Source organism: Trichechus manatus, unplaced genomic scaffold (genome assembly GCF_000243295.1).
Source record: "Trichechus manatus latirostris isolate Lorelei unplaced genomic scaffold, TriManLat1.0 scaffold00157, whole genome shotgun sequence".
NCBI lineage: Eukaryota > Metazoa > Chordata > Mammalia > Sirenia > Trichechidae > Trichechus > Trichechus manatus.
The window spans coordinates 3,700,567-3,706,639 of record NW_004444093.1 but is presented as its reverse complement, the minus strand read 5'-3'; the positions used below and the strand labels follow the sequence as shown (position 1 = coordinate 3,706,639).

The 6,073-nt window shown below is 49.9% G+C and overlaps 1 pseudogene; it reads right to left on the bottom strand.

The window, feature by feature from the left end:
- Positions 1 to 2,320: 2,320 nt before the first annotated feature.
- LOC101347458 (leukemia inhibitory factor-like) lies at positions 2,321 to 5,026 on the bottom strand (annotated as a pseudogene).
- Positions 5,027 to 6,073: the final 1,047 nt, after the last annotated feature.

Sequence of the window (6,073 nt, the reverse complement as noted above, 5' to 3'; positions counted from 1 at the left end):
GGGACTAATGAGGCACAGCAGTCCAGGGACAAGGACTAGAAGGCAGAAGGGGACAGGAAAGCTGGTGATAGGGAACCCAAGGTTGAGTAAGGACAATGTTGATGTGTAGTGAGGTTGTTAACCATTGTCATAGGGCAAAGTGTACTATTTAACGGGAAACTATTTTGTTCTGTTAACTCTCATCTAAAGTGAGAATAGCAGCACAATTGGAAGAGCACAGTCGATGTCACTGAACTGTGCATGTAGACATTTTTGAAATGGTGTATCTTTGGCTATGTATATTTTCAGCAAAAAAAAAAAAAGGTCGAGAAGGGAGAGGGTTGACATGGCGTGGGGTTGTTAGCCAATGTCATAAAACAATATGTGTACTACTGTTAAATGAGAAACTATTTGTTCTGTAAACCTTCACCTGAAGTACAATTAAAAAAAAAAAGATTACAGCCAAAAAAAACCCTATGGGTCAGTTCTACTCTGTCACGTGGTGTTGCTATAAACTCAAACAGATTCAATGGCACCTTACAACAAAGCTTGGACTCCACCTAGGACCAATTAAATCAAAACCTCTGTACTGTTTGAAGGAAAGTGACTACCTATTTCAGTTCCAGGGCTTCAGCCGCACACACTATGTCTATTGTGGAGGGCCAGCCAAGCTGGGCTTGAGTGCCTCTGTCAGGGGAGAAGTCATCCCAGTAGGGTCCAAGGGAGATGAGGGGAGGGAGGCAAAAGAAGAAGAGGAGGAGAGACAACCAAACTAGCAAGGCTTTTAAAAAAATTTTTTTTTTATTCTATGACTGGAAAAAAGACTGTCCTACCCCCTCCTCTGCTGAGGACCACCCTTTCCTCCTTAAAATCGTCTCTGGCCCAGGCACGAGACACAGAAAACCAGGAGTGGGTCAAAGCCAGCAGGAGAAAATGAGAAAAGAACAAGTTTTCACACAAAGGCTCAGTAATTCAGGATCTGTGCAAGGGGATACTGATCTGCCAGACTGTCTCTAGAAAGAGTGCTGTGGATGGGACCGAGAGACAGAATTGAGGCTGGAGTGAGGGAGCATGGATGGCAGGAGAGTTGAGAGGTCAGGGGTTAGAATCTTGGTGGGTGGGGAAGGGGCGTGGGCAGTGGGAGAGTCAAGGGGTCAGAGACGGATCAGGAAGGAAGGCGACCCAGGTGTGCCCAGCACAGGTGTATCCACAGGGTGATGAGATAATGGGAGACTCAGCTGGCACTGGGCTGTGGAGTCACCAATTCTGGCTTTAGATGAGGTTGGCTTTCTTGTAGCTCAGCTTGGAGAATGTCAGCCAGCCCCAACCTGTCCACCGACAGAGCAGAGAGATAGGAAGGGCAGCTGAGATCCAGGACAAAGGCGAATGTGACCCATGAGCTCAGAGCTGAGTCTCCACATCCTAGTCTTGCCCCCAGCCTCAGGGCTTGCCTGCTACCTGCCTGCTAGCCGGTGGGCTTGGATAAGTGCTCAGAGAAGGAGAAAGAAAGAGATAAAATGAATGCAAAATATCATAATTAAGTTGACTGAACTGCTAGGACCACCGCTCACCTGCTCAGGGTTTCAGAAGAAGCCAAAACACATCTCTCAGCAGCTGCCCCAGCTCCTAGACTCTAGGACATTTCTAGACTTGCCTGGCCTACAGCTCATAGGAAGGGATTGGGTTCTCTGTCTCGGAGCCCTGACCCAAGTGTGGGGGCATTGGGGAGATGGGGCAAGAGGGGACCACAGGTTCCTCGTCTGAGTCAAGGGGACGGGTTCATGCCGCCCTCTCTAGAGCAGAGAGCAGCAGCTCCCCCACACAGCCCCAGCTTCATGAGATCTCCTATGCCAGGCCCTGAGTCATCACTGGTATTTGGGACATCCAAGAAGCTTCCTACTGTTCGGGAGCATCTTTAGGGGGAGGGTGCTGTGTCAGGACAGTTCCAAGCTCCTTAAATGCTCTCCTGCCCTGTGGTCATGGCCACCAAAGAGGAATTATTTGCTCACTGCCTAAATCCATGCCCGAGGGTCAAGTGGGGGTAGAAGTCCAGTTCTGACTTCACTTGCCAGTCTGAAACCATGGTGCCTGGCTGCTATTTTCCCCAGGAAGGGGTGCCATTTTCTAACAGGCACAGTGTAAAGGCCCTGCCTCTGGAAGTTTTGACCCTGATCGGCTACCTCCCAGCCCACCCCTCATGGAGTGGACTCGCAGGCAGCCCCTCAGGTTCTACCAGCAACCCCACTTTAGTGATGACCCCCTGCTACACTGTGAGAGCCCCCCACCACTAGATCGCTCTCCCAAGATCCCTTGATCCACAGCACACTTCAAGATCCTGTACCTATAAGGCCTGCGCCAGCTTGGTGATGACCTGTTTCCCCAGGAACTGACAGCCCAGCTACTTCTGGAACATGTTCTTGCCCAAGGTGTCAGGGATGGAGGCTGTGCCCACTTGGCCCACGTTGTACTCGTTGCAGAGGCAGCAAAGCACATTGCCAAGGATCCCCCACAAGGTGTCCACTGTGGAGTTCAGCTTGCTGTGGAGGTTCTGGTCTTTGGGGTTTATGGTCTTCTGGTCCTCCGTGATGTTGCCCAGCGTGGTGTTAAAGTAGGCAATGATGCAGTACAGCTCCACTAGCTTGTCCTTCTCCCTGCCATTGGTGTGGAAGTGTGGGAAGTTTGTCAAGTCATGGCCACACATCTTGTCCATGTAGCTAGGGATCGGCTTGCCCTGGGCCGTGTACTGAGGAACAGAGAGAAGAAGGGAGGTAAATAAGGAGGCAGGATCAGTGTTCCAGCCCTGTCACTCACCATTGCATCAAGCTCTTGGGTCTCAGTTTCCCTACCTATGTCATGGGGACCCAACTCTGTGCCCTGTAGGCATCTCAGGATCGTCATGAGAGGCAGATGGAAATCTGGGTGTGAATGCACTAGGTAAAGAATCAAGGCATCTACCACACAAGGGTTGTTACTTATTATTGGGAGCCCCTGGGAGGTGCATATTGTTAATGCCCTAGCTGCTAATTGAAAGGTTGGCGGTTTGAGTCCACCCAGAAGCACCTTGAAGGAAAGGTATGGCGATCTACTTGCAAAAAAATCAGCCATTGCAAACCCTATGGAGTACAGTTCTGTTCTGACACACATAGGGTTGCCAGGAGTTAGAATCGATCTGACAACACCGTTTTTTTAAATTTTATTTTGTTTTTAATTATCATGGTCATATGGAGAAAGAAAGAAAACCTGGGTGCCTCACCTTCAGACGTGTGCCACACACACTTGCCCTTTCACCCATCTGGGCATCTCTCTGCACCCAGACACCCACCACCCACTGTCTCACTCAGTGGCACCTCTCTGAACACTTCTTTCTCTTTTCCCTCCTTTGTGTAGCTCCATCTGCCTCTTGCTCCACGTGGTGGAGGAATCTTAATATCTGAAGTGCCAGGCCCTGTACTTTCTAACTTCAGCTCCAGACTGACCTAACCCTGGGAACATCCATTCCAGTCTGGGCTGGGGGTTGAGTTAGGGGAATATCTGGGTGCAGTTTAGCCAGCCCATCTTCTTTCTTTCCAATTTCAAGGGTTGCCTCCATGGCCAGCCCCCCCACCCAGCCTAGGTGAGTGCATCCTCTACTGATTATCTGCAGGAATTCTGCCCACTCTTGTCATCCCAGGCTCACATCCTCCTTCCTCGGTACACAGGGATGGGAAGGGATATCTTACATACAGAAGAAGGACATCACTGGCACTACTATTGAGCTGTTCCAGTTGGTTCTTGATCTGGGAAATGAGATTGCTGGGACATGGGTGCAGGCGGCATTGCCGGGAGTGATGGGAAGGGTGCTCCCTGCCCCATGTTTCCAGTGCAGAATAAGCAGTAGTCACAGGATTCCTGGAAGTCAGCCAAAAGGCACTATGATCAGAACAGCAGCTCGAGGCTCAGGTCACACTGGATGCACTGGGTCTCCACCTACGGCTCTGTCGCCATCATCTCTGTGTCTCCCTCTATCTCTATCTCACTACCCCTGCTTCTCTCCACCTGCTTATATCTCCCTGCAGGACACGAGCTGTTCCCACTAATTTGAACCTGGATATAGGGTGACACCCAGTCATCCAATCCTTTCCCTCCAGAAGACAAAAGTCCCTTGGCCTCCTAGCTCTCTGACTTCAGGTTACCACTCCCCATCCTATTGGAATAGGAGGTGCCTATTTCCCCATTTCTCAAGATGGCCCAGATTCCTAAGTACTGCTTCACATGCACCTGTGCAGAGCAACCCAAATCTCTCAATCTGGGCTACAATTGGGACACAGAGGTGGGGGGTGGAGGGGCATGGAATCCTGCTCTGACTCTCTTCACCCTCCCAAATCTGCCACCTGATTCTGGCTCCCCAGGCCAATTGCTCACCAATTTCCCATCTACTTCATCTCTGTCCTTCTGCAAAATGACCAATATCCCTACCTTTGTTTTAGTTGTTATTGTTAGTTGCCATTCAGTCAATTCTGACTCATGGTGACCCTTGTGTGTCAGAGTAGAACTGTTCTCCATAGATTTTTCACAAGTAAATCACCAAGCTTTCTTCCGAGGAGCCTCTGGGTGGGCTTGAACCTCCAATCTTTCAGTTAGCAGCCAAGCACATTAATCATTTGCACCACCCAGGAACTCCCTTTCTGCATAATCTTTCAATTTACTCAGAGGTGACCTGGAAGGTTCTCTTTCTTCTACCATGAACCCTGAGCTCCTTGAGCATGAAGCCTGGCACATGGGAGGCCCTTACCAGGCTTGACGAGGTCAGTGGACAGATGACTGAAAGAACATGAAAATGAGTGACCATAAGCAGTGTCTCAGGATGATCACTTAGCTTCCCATCAGCCTGGCCTGTGACCTTGAATCACAGCTGTCAGAACCTTGCATGAAGAGAGTGAGAGAACGGCTCCTTTCCCTGCAACAAGGCATAGGTGTCTGAGATACACTTGGTTTTGTCCATCTCCCCCATCAGTTAGTGGGACAGGTCCCGCTCCAGGGATCATTCCTGACTCCCAGCTTACGGCATCCTTCTAGCAACCTTGTGAAGGAGATAGACCAGCGTTCATTGTTATTACTCTCACAATTTCCGAGATAAAAGAGCTGAGCTTACCTGAGAGGGTCAGCTACTCATGGTCACAGGATGGGACAGGGCAGAGTCAGGGCAGGGACCCAGGCACCCTGGCAGTGCCTCTTCCTCCCGCTGAGTGAGAGTTCTTGCCTCCTGTTTGGACAGTGACCCACTCACTGATTCCCAGTCCTTTGCTCTCTCTGGCCCAAGGGAGGGCAGAGAACAGAACTCCTACCCTCTTCTCAGGGACCTGAGAATTCCCCCAACAGGGGTAAGGGCAAGAACCCTGGACCAGAGTGCCGGGCAGTTGGGGTCTGTCAGTCCCTCCCTTTCTGGCCTAGGTGTTTGTTTTATTTTCTCTAGTTTCCCAATAAAGGTTGTTTTTTGTTTGTTTGTTTTGGAGAACTTCAACCTTGTATTACATGAGTGGAGGGGACCTTGAAGACAGCTGGGTGTGGCTATAGGTGGTATGGGATTCACTGGAACTGAGCTTGGGGACAAGGAGTCAGAAACATCTGGGGATTGGCCACCTGGCCCTGCACAGAGGCCTCTCCTCTCCCAAGCAGCTACTCTTGCATTTGGGGAAATCCATAGATTGAAGAGGAGTGAGAGATGCTGGGGCTGCAGGAAGGCGTTTCTCTGACTTCAGTGTGCACAGGGAAACCTGGGACCCTTCTAAAAGGCAGACTCCCATTCAGCAGGTCTGGGATGTGGGGCCAGGTCCCTGGGTGGTACAAATGGTTAAAGTTCTTGGCAGCTAACAGAAATGTTGGAGGTTTGAACCCACCCAGAGTTAACTTGGAAGAACAGCCTAGTGATCTACTTCTGAAATATCGGCTATTAAAAACCCTACGGAGTTCAGTTCTACTCTGACACCCATGGGGTCGCCATGAGTCAGAATTGACTGGATGGCAACTGGTTTTATGAAGAAGGGGAATTCATTTATTACACTAAATAACTACATTTTCAGAAATAAATATTAATGTCGTAATGGAAATGAGATGT